The sequence below is a fragment of the Vombatus ursinus genome, unplaced genomic scaffold (genome assembly GCF_900497805.2).
Source record: "Vombatus ursinus unplaced genomic scaffold, bare-nosed wombat genome assembly UNPS02014817.1, whole genome shotgun sequence".
Classification (NCBI taxonomy): domain Eukaryota; kingdom Metazoa; phylum Chordata; class Mammalia; order Diprotodontia; family Vombatidae; genus Vombatus; species Vombatus ursinus.
This window is the reverse complement of record NW_020954595.1, coordinates 6,963,414-6,985,186: the sequence shown is the minus strand read 5'-3', so window position 1 is coordinate 6,985,186 and position 21,773 is coordinate 6,963,414. Positions and strand designations below refer to the sequence as shown.

Genomic DNA, 21,773 nt, shown 5'->3' with positions numbered 1-21,773 from the left:
TAATCAACAGAGGGGAAGACACCAGCATTAAGGAATATCAGGAAAGACTTCTTGTAGAAGGTGGAATTTTGTCTAGGACTTGAAGGATGCCAGGGAGCCAGGGGGCAGAGAAGAGGAGGGAGAGTATTCCAGGCATGGGGAATAGCCAGTGAAAGTGTCCTAAGCTGGGATATGGAGTGTCTCATTCAAGGAACAGCAAGGAAGTCAATGTTGCTAGATTGCACAGCACTCTGTGTGTGTGTGTGTGTGTGTGTGTGTCTAATGTTTTAGAAGACTGGAAAAGTAGGAAGAAGTCTGGTAATGAAGAATTTTAAAAGCAAAACAGATGATTTCACATTTGATCTCTGATCTTGGAGTAATAGGGAGACATTTGAGTTTATTGATTGGGATGTTGGTGACATGGTCAGACCAAATCTTTAGGAAGATCAATTGGACAGCTGAGAGTGAAGGATGGATGATGGTGGGGGAAGACTTAACATCGGGGAGACCAGCAGGCTGTTCCAATAGTCCAGGTATGAGATGATAAGGGCCTGATGGCAATGTCAGAGGAGAAAAGGGCATATTAGGGGAGATTTTATGGAGGTAGAAGCAACAGGACTTGACAATATGAATCATCAGAGACAGAGTAAGGGCATAAAGGTGACACCTAGACTGTGAGCCTGGGTGACTGAGATGATTGTGATGCCCTTCACAGTAGTAGGAGAAGGTTTTTTTTGGGGGAGGGGATATTGAATTAGGTTTTGGACATTTTGAGTTTAAGATGGAATCCAGTTTGGGATGTCCAATAGGCAGTTGGACATAAAAGTCTAAAGTTAAGAAGAACGGTTAAGCATGACAAATTTGTCTCAGAATCATCTGCATAGAGATTATAGCTGAATCCACAGGCGCCAATGAGAAAGTGAAATAATCTAGAGGAGAAGAGAAGATGGCTCAGGACAGAGCGAAGCCAAACAGAAGATTCCTGACTTGTTTTTTTTTTTTTCATTTTCACCTTCCTATGGCAGTACTGCATAGTGGAGGCCTTAATGCCAGGAATCCCTAGCTTTAGATTCTGTCTCTGATACAAACTGTGTCCCTGGGGAATTCACTTAACCTCTCAGTGCTCTATGAAACTCCCTAAGACTATAAATCGCTTTGGTAGCCAGGCTCGGCATCCAGGAGTTCCCTGTTCCAGTAGAATCACTGGTCTAGTCCATATCCATTTCTTTACATGATAAATGCTTCTGTGGGTATAAAGAACTATGTAAATGTGAACTGTTACTGAAATTATCTTGTCGTAAGATTTGTCTCGTGAAATATCAGGGGTGGGCTTACCTCCCTAAGACAAGTCATCAAGGATGAAGAGTCTTAAAAATTTAAGTAAGAGACTCTTCCACAACAAGACAATTGGACACAATCTACCCACCTGAAATCTAATCACCTTGTAGCTCAGGCAGACTCATGGAACAAGAGATAGAGACAGAAGCCAAGAAAATGAAGAAAAAAAAATAAAGACCCTTGTAAGGGTGGTGGTAGAACCACCCCATCCCATGTTTTAGTCTGATTCCTTAAATTAATAAGAATTATTTTCAATTCATCAATCAAAAGACTTTAAAATAAATTCAAAATTAAATGTAACAAAAAGACTGTAGACTCATTGTGAAAAGTTTTTGAAAGCAATTTAATGAACCAAAAAGTCACCATATAAGAGATATATTCCAATTGACTATGAGATCTTGCTCTGCCCTCTGGAACCACTATAGAAGCACCGAGTCAGCTAGAATGAGAGATTATTCCAGAAACTGGAGCAAGCATGGCTTTTCAACATATCACTGAGGAGTAACTTAGTAAGGGAAAGAACTGCTTCAGTTTCGGTTAGGCTCCTCCCTTCCCTACCCCACTGACTGTAAGAAGACCATCCGACTTGGATGGGTCCAGAGGGTGTTCGACTTTTGACTTTCCCCAGTGATGGCCTACATGGCATTTCTTGAGTACTCCAAAATCTGGTGTAAAGGACTCCAGCAATGAGGAGCTTTTAGTTACCTCCCTAAGTTACCTCCCTTTGAAACATGTGCTTTCTAAGTTTGAGCCCACTTTCCCTTGGACTCTGAATGTACTTGTGGGAGACTATGTCACAAATATTTAGGGGGGTGGTTTATACCAACTGTTCTGTACCACCTTAGTAAATATCCCTTTAAAACAACTACTTAAGGCTGGATGACTAAATTGATTCTCAATAGATGGTCTAGAGGACAGGGAACACTGTTTGTGGCTTGAGCCAATGGCATTAAAGAATTACCCTTGACCTTTAAGAGGAACTTCTAGAATTCTGAGGGGAAGATTTGGTCATGTTATAGGGACCCAACCTATCATTGAGAGTGGAAATAGGATTTGGTATAAGGATCCTCAGAGCTTACATGTACTACACACTAATAACTTATCAGGATGAAAACTCATTCATGAAAGTCTCTGGAATTTCTTGCAGGTCAGATAGTCACTTAGCCATCTGAAGCTCCTTCAAATGCCTAGGACAGTTTGAAATCAAAGGACATTAAGTAATGGCACATTTAAGGAAAATTACTTACTTGAGGCGATCTTAATTTACCAATTAATGCAATATATAGTGCTTGCCTGCCAACAGATGGTCAGTGCATAAATGTAATTTAAAATTATCTTTTATAGCCCCCAAAAGTAAATTAAAATAGCACTGACATCTTTTTTATTTAAAAAAATCCTTCTTTTTGAACTCACCATCTTAATTTTGCTTTTGTTGACCATGCCAGATGCTTTTGTAGTATGCTGGTAGGACTTCCATATGCGCTTTTTCTGGGAAACGAATGACTGAGAAGGGGAAAGTGGGGGTGAATAAAGTTTCTCATTTACCTGTCTGCTGCCTGTGAGTGACCATTAGACCTTATTCTTGACAAATTTAGAAAAACTAAAACATAACAAGGCACTCAAATATAACCATACAAGCTTTCGTACACTTGCTTAATGTTTTCTTAAATTTTTGTAAATGGAATGAAATTCATTCAACCCAGTTTTCCCATCCAGAAAGACTATATTTTTGGGTGTGTGTCTAGTATTGAGATCTGAATGGTTTCCCAGAATTCTTCTTTGTGAACCTTTATAGAAGAGCTCACCATGGTGCTAAGGATCCTGGGTTGTCCTAGATACCAGACATTTTGGTTTGAAGTCTGAACCATCACCTGCCTGCTACCTCAGTGCAGGATGATTCCAGTTTTTTGTTAAGGGATCACACAGCCCAGAAAGTATAATTCTTCCAACCCTTATCCCCACCTCCACCTGCAGAACCCTCTTTGAAGTTTTCTGGGGCCTTGTGCACTCAGAGCCAAGAAACGCAAGGAGAGAATTCAGCTTTGCATGTGCATAACACAAGATGATACACACAGGGGCACCTTATCTATAGAGAAAGACCTGAAAGGCAAAGTCTCATTCCTTGACAGTGTCTTAAGACTACAGGTACCATAGCAATGTAAAACCACCGAGTTTTTCAGTGGATACTAATCAGGCTACATGTTTTTTTCCCCAACTTGTTTTTACAGGGTAGTGGGGTAAAAGGTTTGGCTGTGCAAAAAAAAAAAAAAAAAAAATAGGAGAGAAGAGGGAAAGAGTGACTTGAGAATTTTTTTTGTCCTTGTCGGTAATTAAAACAGTAACCTTAAAGGGCCTCAATGACTTCTTTTGTTTTTGATATCTTTTGGGTTCTTAATCTCCAGGAAAATTAAAAATGAAAAGTGTGATTAGCATTGACATAACATTTTAAGACTGGGCAAGATTGACTAAAATGATAGAAGGGGAATGTGAAAAATGTTAGAGGGGATATAGAAAAATTGGGACACTGATTCATTGTTTGTGGAGCTGTGAACTAAGCCAACCATTTTGGAGAGCAATCTGGAATTTTGCCCAAAGAGTTATTAAACTTCCTATACCCTTTGACCCAGCAATACCACTATTTGGTCTATTTCTGAAGATAATTAGGGAAAAAGGAAAAGAACCTACACATTCTAAAATGTTTATTGCAGCTCTTTTTGTGGTGGCAAAGAATTGGAAACTGAAGGAATGCTTATCAATTGGGGAATAGCTGAATAAGTTGAGGTATATAATTGTGATGGAACACCACTGTGCTATAAGAAACTATGTGCTCAATGATTTTAGAAAAACATGGAAAGACATGAAATAATGAAGAGTGAAATGAGCAGAACCAAGAGAACATTTTATACAGTAACAGCAATATTGTTTTAAGAACAACTTTGAATGAATGTTATTTTTTTAGTTTTAAATATTCATTTTTATAAGATTTTGAGTTTCAAATTTTTTCCCTCCCTCCCTTCCACCCCCCCCCCCATGAAGGCATGCAATCTGATATAGGCTACACATGTACAGTCCTATTAGGCATATTTCTACATTAGTCACATTGTGAAGGAAGAATCAGAACAAAAAGAAAAAACCATGAGGACTGTATTATGAATAAGTTATTTTAACTATTATAAATACCCAAATTAACTCTAAAGGACATATGAAGAAAGATGCTATCTGCATCCAGATAAAGAAATGATAAAAAGAAGTATGTACAGAATAATTTTACATATATACATATATATTTATTTGTGTCTAATGGTAAGCATCTCTAGGGTGGGGGAGATAGGAAGAAAAAAAGAAATTTACATGATAATTTTATTGTATATTTGAAAGGAATAGCAGGTTGTGCATAGTAGATTTGCAGTTCCATGTAAAATCATCTTTTTTATTGTATTATGTTATGGAAATGCTTGTTTTATTCTATAAAATAGAGACAAAATTTAATAATGATTAAAAAAAAGACTGGGCCAGCCATCTCAGAAATAGAGCTTGGTGTGTTTGCCAGGGGGCGGGGGTGTGAGTAAAGCAGACAGGCCAGGCATCCATACATGGAGACCCCAAACTACCCAATGAAATCATGCAGGAACTCAGCCAACATCCGGTTCTTGGCTTGAGCTGTGCCTATTTGGCTGCTACTTTTGGTGTGAGATCTTGTCCATAAGCCCACATGTGTTTATGCCTCTGTGTATCTCATAAAATCACCAAAGAAGCAGCATGGCATAGTGGATAGAGAGCTGCCCTCACTGTTGGGCACATCTTTTCTCACATATACTGGCTGTGTGACTGTGGGTGAGTCACTGAACCTCTTAGTGCCTCAGGCAGCTCTTTAAGACTATGAGATGCAGAGTAGGTTTTGATCTACATTAGAAGAATTTCCTCACTGAGAGTTTCCTATATGAAAATCCCCGGACCAGACAAAAAATAGAAATAATGAAATACATATATTCATATAGGAATGGGTAGCATGTGGGGGAGGAAATAGATGGGCTTGTTATATAGTGAGAGTGAGGGATGACCAGTGGGCAGCCTATGGCCTCCATAGACATACTATCAGTGCCAAGAATTTTAGAGGAAGATAGCTCACATATTGAGTAGACCTCTAGTGGTGAGATTATGGCCTAACCTGGATGAGCTTTCCACAGGAGAAGCAGGCATAGAGAGAAGAATGCAATCTGCATTGCTGAAGAGAGTAACCAGATCAATAAAATCAAAGATCCATCACAAAGACACACCTACATGAACGAGCATATGTTTCCCCATAACTTTTTCTATACTTTGGGTCTCAAACATAGATGAGTGGTTTCCTTTTTTCTTTTTTTTCTTTTTCTTTTTTGGTGAGGCAATCAGGGTTAAGTGACTTGCCCAGGGTCACACAGCTAGTAAGTGTCAAGTGTCTGAGGTCAGATTTGAACTCACGTCTTCCTGACTCCAAGGCCAGAGCGCTATCTAGTGCGCCACCTAGCTGCCCCTCAGATGAGTGGTTTTCACTGAGCCCAATCAGGATAGGGACTGAATCTGTAATTCCATTGGATCAGGGAACTTCCAGGTGAAGACGCTTTCTCTACCAATGGAGGATAATATCTTCTCTGAAACACTGCACTTTGAGATGGCTCTGATTGTTTTGCTTGGCGATCTCCAGTGATGGGAGCCCACTCTTGGCAGAGGCATCTCATTCTGCTTTGAGATGACTCTCATCATTAGAAGGTTTTCCTGACTCCGAGCCTACCTTGACTTCTCTGCAATCTTTATCCAGTTCTCCTGGTCTTGCCCTTTGGAGCCAAGCAGAAGAATGCCCCTCTGCCACCCACGCAGAAGCTCTTCAGACACGAGAGGAGAGATAGCGTGTCTCCTTACGCCTACTCTCTTCCCAATGGTTACAGACATTTAGTATCTTATTCTAACAATGAAGGTCATCTTATCAAAGAAGTTTAGGGCCATGTTTACCTTTGTTTTTTTCTTCTAGAAACATGCCATGAAAATCACACATGTACCGATTCAGTGGCTCACACTCTAAGATTTTTAGTACATGGAAGCAAATTCACTCCCAGGTACCCATTTCCAGAAGTGTATCATTTGTTATTTTAACCCAACTCCTTTTTTTTCCATGATACATGTCAGAATCATTTACTCTCATTTCTAAGTTCAATAGCAGGAAAGGAGAAAAAAGACAATATAGTGGTTTCCAAGAGTAATTGAGAGGGTGTTGGGAAGGTCCTCAAAATATTGAAACCAGGAAGTAGAAACATTCTGGTGATGAGCTATCTGAGCAGAAAGGCAGCATCCTGCGGATGGAGGAGACTGGAACCAAGAAGAGCCTGGTTCAAATCCTGTTGCAAAAGAAACAATGAGTCCAGAGGGAGGATTGAATCCCTGCCTTTGAGTCTCTGCTTTGTCATTTTCTGCTTTGAGACCTTGGGCAAGTTAGACAACTTTTTAAAGCTTTAGGCAATTCTCAAAGATTTACCTGATCCATTTTAAGTATTGTGGTGCAATGAGGTTTTCACAGTTAGGTGGTATAGTAGATAGAGTGCTGGGCCTGATGTGAGGAATTTTAAGCTTCTTGAGTTCAAATCTGGCCTCAGACTCTTATTAGCTTTGTGACCCTGGGCAAGTCACTTAACCCTGGTTTCCTCAGTTCCTCATCTGTAAAATGAGCTGGAGAAGGAAATGGCAGACCACTCCAGTATCTTTGCCAAGGAAACCCCATATGGGGTCACAGAGTCAGACAGGATCGAAAAATGACTGAACAAAAGAACTGAGTTTTATGTACCATCTGGGGATAGTTCCAAGTCTTTCTGATTTTTGATGAGAAACTTTTTTTTGGTTTGGTTGTGTACAACTCTTGGTGACCTCTTTTGGGGTTTTCATGGCAAAGATCCTGGAGTGGTTTGCTATTTCCTTCTCCAGCTCATTTTACAGATAAGGAAACTGAGGCAAATAGGTTTGAGTGATTTGCTCAGCACCATGCATAGTATTTGAGATCAGATTTGATCTCAGGAAGATAAATCTTCTTGACTTCAAGCCTAGTGCTCTATCCACTGCACCACCTAGCTGTCCCATGATAAGACCCTAGTTAGGTCTGATTCTGGCTGCTTAACTGGGCAGTCCTGAGTGATGACAAAGCACCCTTAGCTCCTAGCTGGGGGCATGGAGGGCTATAGTTGCCCTGTGGCAGAAAGTTGGTCCAGAAAGAAGCTGCCTGAGGCAAGGAGCCTGGGGCTAAGCTAATAAAGCTATGCCCTGGTAATTTTTCTCCTCTCCCGGTGAGAATCCTCCAAAGTCTTTCCTACCTGAGAGACTTTGTCAACAGCAAAGGACCTTTTGGAGCTGATTGAGCACACACACACACACACACACACACACACACACACACACACACACAGAGCAGAACTTGATGAAGATGAGGCCTGTGGATGATTATATTGGATGGGAATGCTCTCGGAGTAATTCTGCATTTTTAATTTTCATGCTTTTAACATTTTAATATTTTGTTAAAGGAAATACTGAGGCAGCTATCATCAACATAAATACTGAAGTAGCACAATGGATAGAGTTCTGGGCCTGGGGTTAGAAAGACCTAAGTTCAAATATGACCTCTGACACTTACTAGCTGCATGACCCTGGGCAAGTCACTTAACCCCATTTGCCTCAATTTCCTCATCTGTAAAATGAGCTGGAGAAGGAAATGGCAAACCACTCCAGTAGCTTTGCCAAGAAAACCCCAAAGTGGGGTTACCAAGAATCAGACACGACTGAAAAATGACTGACTACCAACATACATATTATCTCATTTGAATCTGACAACGATAGGTGCTATTATTATCTCCGTTTTACAGATGAGAAAACTGAGATGTAGAGAGAATAAATTATTTGTCCAAGATCACAGCTAGTCAAAGTCTGAGCCAAGCTTCGAATTCAGATTTTACTGTCCTTGGGCTTCAGTTTCCTCATCTGTGAAAGTAAGTCAGTCAGTTGTAAACCTATGTGCCAGGCTAGATGACCTCTGGGCTGCCTACTGACTCCAGGGCTATGGTCGTTTGAAACTATGACTCCACGAACAGCACTCTTTCCCCGATGCTACCTATAGTACAGTTTGGTAGATGTGAATTAATTGAATGACCCAACCCAAAGAATAGTCATTACTGATTCAACACCAATTGGGAAATCAGGCTTTAGGAGATAACTCCAGAGATCTGTGTTTAGTCCTGTGTTATTTAATATATCCATGCCTTTATCTATGACTTGGATAAAGGTGTAGCTTGTAGGCTGACCAGCTAATGCCAAGCTGGCAGGGCAGCCAGAGTTACAAGAATAACAGACACTCAACCTTCCTAGATCTGGAGAGGCTAGAACACCGGATCTGGTTTCAGAACATAGGACTAAATCTAGTGAGATAAAATTCAGCCAGAATAAATTTAATGTCTTCTGCTCAGGTTCAAGAAATTAACTTCACAAACACTAGCTCAGTAAGATGTGGACAAGGCACCATTCATCTCTAAAAGATCTGGGCGTTTCTAACAGACTACAAACACAGATCACATCAATAGTATGACATGATGGCCCAAGGAGCTAATATTTGTATTATACAGAATTATATTTATTATGTATTACCTTCTATTATGTTATGTTATATTGCATTATAAATATTTATACTATGTTAAGACAGACACGTTGTCCAGGTCTAGGGGTGCATTGGATCCATTGTCCTCTGCTCCAGTCAGAACGTATCTTATATGTATGTTCAGTTCTGCGAGCGACATTTTAGGAAGCACATTGACAAGGGTGAAGAGAAAGCCAGCCATCTGGTGGAGGGAGCTACGACGGCATCTTCAAAAATTTGAGGGGTTATTAGGAAGATGGTATTAAATGTGTTTCCATTGACTCCAGAGAATTAAGAGCAGCGGTAGACATTTCAGGAAGACAGATGGGTCAAAGGGGAGAAAAGAGTTCCTAACCATGAGAGCTATTCCAAAGTGAACTGGGTCTTGCCTTGGGCAGTAGCATGTTCCTCCTCACTGGAAGTCTTCAAGCAAAGGCTGGCTGACTCTTTGTCAGCTATGTTAGAGGCAGCCAGGTGGGACAGTGAGGAAGTCTGGAGTCAGGAAGACCTGAGTTCATGTCCAGCCTCAGATACTTCTTAGTTGTGTGATCTTAGGCTAGTCACTTAAACCTCTCATGACCTCAGTTTCATCAACTATTAAATGGGGATAATAATTTTCAGGGTTCTTGAGAGGATCTGGTGAGATGATATTTGTAAAATGATTAGCACAATGTCTGGCAGTATTAGGTGTTTAGTAAATGCTTATTCCCATTCCTTTCTCTTGTAGAGGGAATTCCTATGTAGGGCAGAGTAGATGGTCTCTGAAGGTCTTTTCAGCTCTGATGTTCTGTGATTTTTCATCTGAGATAAGAGTTCTTGTCCATATTAGCTGAACTAACCCAATGAGTTCTCCATCTAATTACATGCCATAATTTGGGCAATATGTGTTCTTTGTCAACTCTGCTTTTCCTGTATAAATGGAAGGGGAATCTCTTTGGACTGACCATGAATGAGAAGGACTTGTAGCATTTCAAGGCTAGATGTAGTCAGTACAATATCAGCCTTGCATAGAAGAACTTCTCCATTAATAGTGAATTCCTTTTTCCTTTGGAGCTTTCTTTCTTTCTGGCTGGGCAACGGGGTTAAGTGACTTGCCCAGGGCCACCCAGCTAGTAAATGTTATGTGTCTGAGGCCAGATTTGAACTCAGGTCCTCCTGAGTCCAGGGCCAGTGCTCTATCCACTGCACCACCTAGCTGCCCCTTTGGAGCTTTCTATAGGAACCCTCCACAACACTGGGAACACTCTCGTTATGCTCGACCATCGGGAAAAGCTTCGCAAATATTTCTTGGCTGCCATCTGGAATAGGTAAACTTTTTTTCACATATCTCTGGTTGTCAACTGTGAAAAATTATAAGATCACTAACATTACTACACAGGAAACAGTGAAACTGTGAATCACGGTATCTTGATTGTTGTGATTTGTCCTTCGTTCTTGAAGAGGCCCATGACATCAGGAAGGTGATGCCATGACTTGCAAGTGAATCAGATTTAAGTAAGGGAGGGCTGTGCAAGGTCACCAGCCTCATCTTCACTTCTGGAGCCATCTGGGCCCAGTGGCCAGATATAGATGAGGATGACTGGAGATGGCCCCTGGTGTAGTGGGTGACCTTAAGCCTTTTTAAGTTAAGGAACTTATAACAGATGGGAAAATCAGTTCACTCTCCACCCAAATTTGAAATTGTGTTTACAACACCCTCAACCCACCCTCTGCTTGATGTTTTCCAGTGACAGGGTATATGCTATTCCCTCCCTCAACCCCCAATAAATCATTCCTCTTGGATGTCTCTAAGTATTAGGAAACTTTTCCTTAGGTAGACCCCAAATCTGCCTCCCCATAATCTCCACCCCCTGTTCCCACTTCTGCTCTCCAAGGCCAAGCAGCAGAAGGCTAATCCCTTTTCTGGATGGTAGCTCTTCAGATTTTTGAAGGCAGGTAGCATGTTTTCCCTAAGTTTTCTCTTTTGCAGGTTAAATATCTCCAGGTTTCCAAATGGAGCCTTTTTCTCTATGTCCTAGTTACTCCCCTATTGGCTTGTTGATATTCCTTCTAAAACTCAGAACCTAGAATTGCACATAATAATGCATATATGGTCTGTCTGTGGGGGACTACAGAAAGACTATCACCTCTCATGCTATGGAGGCTAAGTGATTTCTCCATCTTGGGCACTCAAGTAATAAGCATCAGAAGCTGTATTTGAACCAAGGTAGCCTGATATCAGGGACAGCTAGATGACTCAGTGGATAGAACACTGTGCCTGGAGTCAGGAAGATCTGAGTTCAAATCTGGCCTGAGACACTTATTAGCTGTGGGACCCTGGGCAAGTCACTTAACCCTATTTGCCTTCATCCACTGGAGAAGGAAATGGCAAGCTATTTGGGTATCTTTGTCAAGAAAACCCCATGGATAGTATGGTCCATGGGGTCATGAAGAATTGGGTATGACTGAACGACAACAGCTGAATATCATCCAGAGACAGAAATGTCTGGAGTACTTCCCACCCTACAAAATCGGTCTCAGATCCACTGAGTTCATTTGGATGGAGTTCAGCTGTGGTGCTTGGGCTGGGACTTGGTCCTCACTTGAGCTTTCCAAAAGCACAGAGATGTGAACCACTGGATCCAAACAGTTCATTCATAAGGGCTCAGCCCCCCTCAGTAGTATCCCCATCCATAATAAAGAAATACCAAGGTAATTTACTGCTGCTGCCTCTCTGAATGCCTGCAGAACTTAAGAAACACAAAGGCTAATTGAATAGAAAAAAAGATATTGAGGTTTAAAAAAACCTTCTTTTTTGATTTTTAAGTCCAATTTCTGCAAGGTCAAGTTCACTGTTCTTCAGTGGAAAGAGCACTGCCTCTGGAGTCAGAGGACCTGGGTTCCAGTCCTACTTTTGACCTTTACTACATATGTGACCTGGGACACTTTGTTTCCCTCAGTGTCATAATCTGTTATATGACGAGGTTGGAGTAGGTGGTCTCTGAGGTCCCTTGGAACTCAAGATTCATACTAAGATCATTCTCCTGAAGAAGGGTAACTTGGGCCATTTGATCCTGCTGCACTCCCCTGCCAGCCCCTCCCCCCCCCCCAGCTCTAACAGAGATCTTGACTCCTGTCAAGGTGTGGGCTCAGGACTTTCCCTCTACTCTTTGCCTCTAGGGAGGGGAATTCATTCCGGCCAAAGTGATTTTCCTAAAGCATGTGATGGACCAAGTCCTCTTCTGCTGCTCAAGAGACTGCAATGGTTCCCTAGTACCTCCAGGAGCAAATACAAACTTCTGCTTGGCACTTGAAGACCTTCACAACTCGGCCTCTTCCTCCATTTCCAATGTTTTCCCGTATTACTCCTCTCGGTACATTCTGGAGTCCAGCCAGGTTGGCTTTCTTACTTTTCTTCATACGTGTTTCTTCATCTCCAGTCTCCATGCCCTGTGCCTAGAACGTCCTCTCTCTTCTGATCTCGGCGTCTTCGAGTCAGTCCCTGGTTTCCTTTAAGATGTGGTTCAAAGACCACATTCTGTAGGAGATCGTTCCTGATCCCCTCTTCCCTCCCCTTCACCTCCGAGGTTACCTTGCATTTCCTTTGTATGTATCTTGTATAAATCTCTATATGTGCATGTTGTCTGCCTCTATAGCATGTAACTCCTGGAGGGCGTGTTGTGCTTCACTTTGGTCTTTGCATCACCAGTGATTGGCATAGTGTTGGAGTATGGTAAACACTCAAGAAATGCTTCTTGATTGATTCACTAGTTTTGGAGGCTAGACCTTTGTTCTCTTCCTCCCTCTTTCCCTCCCGTCCTCTCTCCCTCTATCTATCTGTCTTTTCTTTAAGTAGTGTCCAAATTCATTTGACATATGTCAGTTGGTAGATCTTAAACTGAAGATTAGGTGATCACCATGAAGGAGCAATGTGACCAGCTTTTCTCTAGCCTTTTTACGATATCACTGGATGATTTGTTTCTTTTTCTGGTATTCAGTGCCTCTCTTCTCCTCATCTATTCCTCTGCCTGGCAACTGTAAACCTCAGTAGTCTTTCTGATAACTCGCTAAGTTAGGTCTTAGAATGACAGAACCACAGCACCTTGGAATTGCAAGGGACCTCCGAGGAATTCTAGTACAACTGTACTAAACCAGCAGTTCTCAAAGTGTGGTCCAGGGATCTCAGAGCTGGGTGTCCATGAGGTCAAAACTATTTCCGTAACACTAAGAGGTTTTCATTTCAAATATGGTAAATATTTATAGCTATACCAACATAAACAAAAGCTCTTTGGGATCCTCACTAATTTTTTAAGAGTATAAAGAGGTCCTGAGACCAAAAAGTTTGAGAATCACTGTATTAGACTAATCATCCTCTCCTATAGCATCTTGAGTAAGTGATGGTACATCCTCTCTTTGAAGGCCTCCAATGAGGGAGACTCCCCCCACTTCCTGAAACAGCTCATTTCACTTACAAACATTGTTGGTAGAAAGGGTTTTCCTGACATTAAGATTAATCTGCCACTTGGCATATTCAGGCAGCCCAGCCCAGCTCAGCCCACGGTAGTCCAGCCCTAATCTAGGCTGTAAAGTTTGATTTTAAGCCTTTATTGAATCTGAATTTTTGCTTCGAGAAAAATTTCTTCACAGATAACACTGTTTGGTGTGGAGCCGAGTGTACTTTCTACAATGTTGCTTTGCTTATAATTTATTATCTTTTCCACAGAAACCAAGAGCATGCAATATTTGGTGGGGCATGCCCATACTTGAAAATCCATCAATGGTCAACTAGTGCTTTTATGTAACCCTACCTCCCCAACACTGAGCCCCTCCCCCAAGAAGTTCAAAGATAGGTGTGGGGGGATTGGAACCTGTCCCTTGCCTAATATTGCTTCTTCAATAACAGTGGTATTTGTGATTTCACCAGTCATCATTCCACGGATGTAGATAACAACCCTTCTACAGCTTTGTGGATCAACATTAATCGATCAACAAACATTTATTAAGTAATTCCTATGTGCTAGACACAGTTTTTGGGAATGTCTAAACCTGGAAATTTTATCCCACTGTGGCCAGAAAGGGAAAGCACAAGGGAAGCAGCTTGAGCAAAGCTGGAGTTGGAACACCCACTCTGCTGGATAAGGCTTCCTTTCTTTTGAAAATTAGTTCTAAAATAAAACTTCCATCAGGCCTGCAACGTGCTCTCACTCTTGTGGTATCAGCCCAAGCTCTTCACCCAACTAGCCCAAAAGACTTAGAAAAGTCACTTAACCTCTAGGTCTCAGTATCTCCATCTGTAAAATGCAGACAATGATCCCTGCCCTACCTACCTCACAGAGCTATTATGTGGATAAAATAATGCTTTGAATGGGAAAAATGCTCTAACCATGCCTGGTCCTTTAAAATAAAGCCTTAGGAAGTGAGAAATGCCTTCAGTCTTGCAAAAAGTGATGCCAGCCATTAGGACAAGATTTTGGCCCCTTGTTTGGGTTTTTCAAAGTTTTGAGCAGGGGGCCTCGTCCCAGTTTCCAGACACAGCAGCCAACTTCTTTTCCACAAGGAGTTTAAGCCCTCCGCTCAGAGAGCTCACTACCGAACCTCACCAAACCAGGAGTGCTTAATTACCTCAGCTAAGACGGCTTCCAAAGTGGCGGTGAGAGGCCAGTGGAATGGCCAGACAACAAAAGCCAACGAAGAAAGGAAAACACATTCAACGGGAGTAATGATGGGCCCCAAGTGGGCTTATTATATGAATAGGCTGCAGGTAACTATGGCCTTCAGCTGGGGCTCTTCATAAATCCCGTCGGCTCGTTAGGATTGTCAAGACCACTGACCTCACTTCCTCCTTTAACAAGGCTGCCCCCATTTTACTTAGACTTAAAGGAGAAAGAGAAGCACAACCCAGACTAAAAGTATCAATGTCTTGTCCCTTCCTTGTCATCTTGGAAGTGATGAGCTCAGTGGTAACAGAGAGAAGGGAAGTCAGCAAGGGAGATTCAGAGAGCCACCTGGTCATCTAAAGGTAGCCAGATGATGACGGCAACGACAACAGACATTTATGAAACATTTTACATTCATTATATCATTTGAGCCTTAAAACAACCCTTGGAGATGGGGACTACTGGTACCCCCATTTCACCAGTGTGAAAACCAAATGAGGAGATGAAATGACTTGTCTACTGTCACACATCTAGTACCAGCGGCACTTGGAACCCAGCTGTTCCCAATACCGCCTCCAGCACTCTATTTGTGACTCCACAGAGAGTCAAAGGAAAGCATCTAGGTGTGTGAAATGAAAGAGGTCAGGCTCACCTACAGAGAAGGTAGCTGGAGGTAGATGGGTAGCTGCTATACACTTGGCTGTGGCTACTGTGGTTTGCTTAGGCATTTTCCCCTCCTTAGTAAGACAAACGTTGCTGTTGCTGACCATGATTTCTGTTTGGAAATGGATTTCTGAGAATGTAAGCACAATTCTCTTCAATAGTGGCCATCAGACCAGATGAGAAAAAACCAGATCCTATGACTGTGTCTGTGTTGGGCTCAAGCTGGTTTTTGTTCAGTCCTGTCAGTCCTGTTCGACTCTCTGTGACCCCATTTGGGGTTTTTTTGGTAAATATACTGGAGTGGTTTGCCATTTCCTTTTCCAACTCATTTTACAGATGAGGAAACTGAGGCAACCAGATCCAGAATCACACAGCTAGTAAGTGTCTGAGGCCTGATTTGAACTCAGGAAGATGATCAAGTTAACAATCATTAATTTAATGCTTACTATATACCAAGAGTTCGGGACACAAATAAAACAAAATATGACTGCCCCAGCACTCAAGGACCTTCATTCGATTCTATTGGGAAAAGGGATGAGAGTGTGGGACAAGTCCAGAGGGAAATAAAACAAAATGATTTCCAGAGTGTTAATAACTAGGGGGTGGGGGAAGAGTGGGTTTAGGGAGTCTGGAATGGCCTTAGGTATGAAGTGGCACATAGGCAGAGCCTCAAAGGAAGCCCAGGAACCTATGAGGGGGAAAGTGTGAGAAAACCACACAAACATTCCAGGGGCAGCGAATGGATCAAGCGCTCTCCTTTCCTGCTCTGTGAGTCTGCAGCTTTTGCTAGAGTCTCCAGCACAGTGATGAAAAAGGACCTCAGGACTATAAAGGTGAGAAAACCTCCCCGTGGTCAGTTTGTGTACTGGGTAAGCTACCATAAAGTTACATTTGCTGAGTAGCTGAGCCTTTTTTATGTCTCCAGGCAAAAATTCTGGGGAAAGAAAGGAGTGCTGTTGTCGAAGAGGACCTTATCTCTTATTCCTAAGGTGTTCTCCACTCACCCCCTGGGCTCCACTTTCTGCCTAGGCAGAATGATTCATGCCACGCTCCCAGAATACACTAGGGTAGGCCCAACATAACACAAACTACTTAGTATTGGCACTAACACCTTTAACAGATAATGAAAGCAGCTCGGTGGCCTAGACCCGTTGCCCTTTTACCAAAACCCACAATAGCCTACACAGCCATCGAAGATGGATAAGAACAACTAATAAAGTTCTTGTGATTTCTCTAATGCTTTGGAGGGCTTTGGTTGGGGGGGAACTGTGGGGGCTGGGAAAGTTCCTTCAGAATGAGATCGAGTGGCTTGGCTCCTGGACTTCCTATAGAGAGAAGTGTGAGGAGGAAGGATGTTTGGGGGTCATCAGGTATTTCCACTTCATTTTTTGGATCAGTCACATAAAAATATCCCTGACAATTCTGAAATGCATATAGAAACTTCTCTCTCTCTCTCTCTCTCTCTCTCTCTCTCTCTCTCTCTCTCTCTTTCCCTCTCCTCTCTCCTCTCTCCTCTCTCTCTCTGTCTCCCCCTCTTTCTGCAGTATTTTTCCCCATCAAGCATCCCACATTTCCTATACAACATAAACATTTATCTTCTCAGACCATGCATTCAGCAGGGAAAGAAGGGAAAGGGAATGGTAAGACTCCAGAGTCAAATGTGAGTGGCATAGCTATAATTCTTTATGAAGTAGCAGGTAAGATTGATTGTCAAAGGTCAAAAGGCTAGGTCAAACTCTACTCATTCATCAGCTGAATGTCATTTTTGTTTTCCCTGTCACCAGATAGCTTTTAAAAAAATGGCAACTCCTCCCTCATTATCTGGGACTTGGCTCCATTCCTGCCATCCAGTATTAATGAAATCGTGCTTCAATCCTGGCCTTCATCTTCTGAGACTCATCTTCACGTCCTGCTTTTCTTTCTTAAGCACTACAGAGCAAGCCCGTTTCAAAGGGCATCTCTTCACACTGCCTCGCCGGGAAATTGCCACTGGAGTGAGGATGATTTGAAAACAGACACACAGCATAAACGTTTGAATGAGCAAAAATGTAATTAACTCATAGCAGGTCCAAAGCTCCATGCCAGGGTAATTGAATCACAGCAATGACCCTGTGGCTCATAAAGGGAAAGGAGGACAAGATGGGAGATCTGGACGCTATCTGAAATTAGGCAGCAGAAATAAAAGAACAAATATGTTTTTCCCCCCTCTTCTAATTACAAGCTGGACAGCAACAATATAATGTCAAGTCTGGAATAATCCATTGATTGGATGTGAGTCTGACATGTTGTCTACAGCAGGTCAGATGTAGGTTAAAACGATCCAATGATTTCAGCTCAAAGAGTAGCAAAAAACCATTCAATTAGCTCAAGTTTAATTATCTGAAAGTGGAAGGGAATGATGAATATTTATTTGGGAATGACTAGGTACATTTGAAAGTGTAGAGCTGCCAGATGTGATTGTAACATGTGAAAAGGAGTAATTGCTTGAAGTATATAGTTATGTCCATTCTGAAGCAGAAACTGAAAGAACTGACTGCATTTTGCATTATGAGAGAAGGAACCTGGATTCAAATCCCAGCTCTGTCAGTTCTGACCTTGGTAAGTCACTTCATTTCCTCTGTAAAATAAGAGAGTGGGTGGTAAACTCCGAGGCCGTTTCCAGATCTAGATCTATGGGCCTATGAAGAGTTGAGCAGATCTCAGAAAAGTTATGCTCCAGCCCACACTTCAATAAGAATCCTCTGTGTAGGGGAAGCTAGATGGCGCAGTGGATAGAGCTCTGGTCTTGGTGTCAGGAGGACCTGAGTTCAAATATGACCTCAGACATTTGACACCTACTAGCTGTGTGACTCTGGGCAAGTCATTTAGCCCTGTTTGCCACAACAGAAAGCAAAAAAAAGGATCCTCTCTATAAAACAAATAAACAAAAAACCAAAAAGTGTGATCACTCAATTCAAAGACCTCTAAAGAGAGAGAACTTACTCAGACACTTACTAGCTGGGTGACCTTAGACAAGTAACTTACCCCTGCTTGCCTCAGTTTTCTTATCTATAAATGAGCTAGAGAAGGAAATGTCAAACCACTGCAATATCTTTGCCAAGAAAACCTCAAACAGGGTCACAAAGGGTTGGACACAGTTAAAAATAACTGAACGACAACAATGACAAGGAATGTGTTGCCTCCTCAGGCAGCTCATTCTATTTTGGGAAATTTTTCTTTATATTGAGTGAAACCTGGCTCTTTCTACCCTCCACCCAGTGCTTCTAGTTCTTTTCTCTGGGGCTGAGCAGAATAAATCTTATTCTTCTTCCCTCGGACAGTCCTTTAAAGGTTGAAGATTGTTATGTCTGTCCTTAAGACTTCTCTTCTTCTGGCTAAATGTGTCCATTTCCACCAATTCTGTGGCTGATTCTCTAGTCCTCTCACCAGTTTGTGTGGTCTCTCCTGGACGCCTTTCACTTTGTCTATGTCTTTCCTAATGGAAAAAAAAAAGTGACTGGAGCTGGCCATGGTACTAGAGTGTGGCCTGACTAGGACAGACTATGTAGGGAGACACTAGCCAATTTTCTGACCTACTCTCCCTTATATTTAAGACTGTAATTTTAATGAAGTATGAGAGACAATGTGGTGTGGTAGATAGAGAGTCAGCTTTTGGGTCAAAGAGATCTCAATCTAAGTCTTGCCTCTGACTCCCTTCAGCTATACGACTGGAAAAGCTCAGCTGATAAATCACAGATGCGTTGCCAATCTAGACCAGAGGAGGGACTTCCACACTGGGAGTATTCTACACATTAAATGGCCACAGCTTACTAAATGTGTGTGTGTGTGTGTGTGTGTGTGAGAGAGAGAGAGTGTGTGTGTGAGTGTGTATGTGTGACTGTGTGTGTGTGTGTGTGTGTGTGTGTGTGAAAGCTACCTTCTTTCTGCTGATTAGCCACTTCATGGTGCTGTTGAGTCTATAAATAGGAGTTCAATTCTCACATGAGTCAATTAGTTTGGCTCTATTTCATGGTCCTGGACTTGGACCATATAAGGCAGGCCTTCCATCTTAAAAAGTTGAGGTATTTATCTCAAAAAAATATGGCTCAAGAGGGTGTGGATAGATTATTACAAATCTATCACAAGTACAGTAATAACCACTCAAAGGACACACCTTACTGAAAGTGGGTCAATCATACATGGCACGAAGTATAGACCATAACCTCTTCCCTAAAGGAAAAAAAAATCAAAGATTTTCACATGAAGAAATGTCTCTGCCTAAAATGGATAAATGAGGAACATTGACTATAACATATTTTGATTCTGTATCAGAATAATTCAATTTCCTTAAAAAGCCACCTTGCAAAGCCATTCATCAGCTTCACCAGGTCCAGTTGAACTGCTCTGGGATCAAGAGAAACAAGTGACATCACTATCAACCTCTAAGAAGTTTGAACTGAAGAAAGACAAGAAGCAAGCCAAATTCTAAGAGGGGAACCTTGTTCCAGCTCAGAAACTCAGAGGCCTTTTCCAGATGTAAACTCTTAGGGAGAGGAATAGAAAGATCAGGAAGAAAAATGACAAAAGGCAGATTTTATTACAAAATCAGGAAGCCAACTTCAGGGTTTTTCTTGAAAGAGGAGACTGGTGACCCAGTGCCAGGCACATAGTAGGTGCTTATTCACTTAACTTGACCATGAAATCTTAAAGGAGTGTCTGGCCAAGGTCACGTTGCTAATTCCATAGCTCTTACCAACACAGTTCATAGCAATGCCAGCTCATTCAGGAAGGGCAAGTGGAATTGGACAAATTAAAACTAAACAATGAGAGGCCATGTTGGAAAGGCAAAGTCCAAATGAATTGATCACAAGTTTAAGTTAGAAAAAGATAGCATTTGCATGTATGTATATATATACACATCATGCACACATAGCATGTATCTATATATCTATATACACACATACATACAAACATATATGTAGGTAGATACACAGAAACCATACATACACATACAGCGCTTTTTTACATGCATATTTTTTCTTCTCCAAAGAATGTCAGTTCCTTGAGGGCAAGGACTGTTTCAGGTTTGTCTTAGTGCCCTTAACCCCTAACTCAGTTCTTGGCACTCCTCTTAGGAGGGGAAAATGGAATGGGTATGGGTGGCCAGAGATTCATGAGGAGGATTCAGGGGAAAGGACTGGCGAAGGGGCTTGATGCCAGATTACCCGATACTCTTCCTCACATATTTTATGTTCAAATGGGCTATTTTCTGGACACAAGATTCCATCTCTTGTCTCTGTGTCTCATCCCTGGCTACCCCCTATTCCTGGAAAAACCCACTGTCTTAACTTCATCTCTTAGATTTTCTCCCTTTCTTCAAAGCCCAACTCAGATATGTCCTCCCAAAGGAAACTTTTCATGATCTGACTGGTTGTTGGTGCTCCCCCAACCCCTAAACTCGTATTTAATCTATATAAATGTGTGCATATATATATGTACATATAAATACACATCTATTTTATACATATCTTTTTTATATATCATATAAGTATATGCAAATTAAAGCTTTAAAGTGCACTAAGACTTTTGGGACTCCTAACCTACATACCTACATATTTTTACATATGAATAGATACACATACATATTATATACTTATGTATAAACATATATATATATATACATAAATACAATACACATACAAACAGTATATACATATATGATTTAGCTATACATACACATTGTATAGAGAAGCAGTATGCCAGTGTATAGAGAGCTGATGTGGGAATCAGGAAGACCTGAGTTCAAGCCCTGCCTTTGACACATAGAACTAGGTATCTCTAGGCAAGTGACTTGATCTCTTGGTGCCCTCAGGAACCTCCCTAAATGCTGCAGGATAGGTGCAAGTCCAATAGAAGGAGTTTTCTTTGTAGGAGCTCCCTGCATCAATGAAATCACAGATCCAGATCTCTTTTACATATCCCCCAAATATCTATGCATGTATGTATATGCCTGTATACAAAGAAATGTAGTGTATATACAGCATATATGTAGAAGCATTTGCATGTATGTATATACATACACACATATATACAAATTTATATGGAAGTAGATACACAGAAGAAATACATACACATACAGTGCTTTTCCCCATGTATATTGTTTCTTCTCCAAAGAATGTCAGTTCCTTGAGGGCAAGGACTGTTTCATGTTTTTCTTAGTGCTCTTAACCCCTAACTCAGTTCCTGGAACAAAAGAGGCACTTCATAAATATTCCTTATATTGGACTGAATATATGCATTGAAATCAATTTCAATGTAAATGGTTACATCTGAAGCAAGTGCAGGTGTTTGCATTGGTGTCTAATGTGGTCTCTAATGTTTAATGTAATAAAAAAGAAAAAGAATGCCAATGCCCCTAAATCTACTTTGTTAATACACAGATTCATTATTTCCCTGATATGGGGGCACCCTCCACCCATGAAGATTTAATGCTCCTCCATAATAATAGCTGACATTTATATACAGCACTTACT

The 21,773-nt window shown here is 41.5% G+C and overlaps 1 protein-coding gene across 1 annotated transcript in view; it reads right to left on the bottom strand.

Moving 5' to 3' along the window:
- POU6F2 (POU class 6 homeobox 2) overlaps positions 1 to 21,773 on the bottom strand; it is a 394,263-nt gene that overhangs the window by 138,555 nt on the left and 233,935 nt on the right. The window lies entirely within an intron of this gene.